Source organism: Lepisosteus oculatus, chromosome 28 (assembly GCF_040954835.1).
Source record: "Lepisosteus oculatus isolate fLepOcu1 chromosome 28, fLepOcu1.hap2, whole genome shotgun sequence".
Classification (NCBI taxonomy): domain Eukaryota; kingdom Metazoa; phylum Chordata; class Actinopteri; order Semionotiformes; family Lepisosteidae; genus Lepisosteus; species Lepisosteus oculatus.
This window is the reverse complement of record NC_090723.1, coordinates 5734623-5734899: the sequence shown is the minus strand read 5'-3', so window position 1 is coordinate 5734899 and position 277 is coordinate 5734623. Positions and strand designations below refer to the sequence as shown.

General features: G+C 39.7%; 1 protein-coding gene across 1 annotated transcript in view; it reads left to right on the top strand.

Moving 5' to 3' along the window:
- Positions 1-277, top strand: part of stard3 (StAR related lipid transfer domain containing 3) — a 40621-nt gene that overhangs the window by 19107 nt on the left and 21237 nt on the right. The window lies entirely within an intron of this gene.

Sequence of the window (277 nt, the reverse complement as noted above, 5' to 3'; positions counted from 1 at the left end):
TGCGCACACAGATCTTTCCACATCTCTTCCTGGTGACCACAGTGTCTGCTGGTTTTAACCCCCGCTGAGCTCTCCGGGACTTAATGAAGTCCTTCATCAATTCATTGTTCAAGGAATCATTTGCCAGCATTATTCAGCTGCTAAACATTGCATTTTTTGTTACATTTCAATATGTACTAGTTAACCTGAAATCTTTAACAGTTTAAGGGCTGGAAGCAAGATAGATCTAATCAATCAAATTACTGATTCAGCAAAGGGCTCAGTTAAATGATTAGGG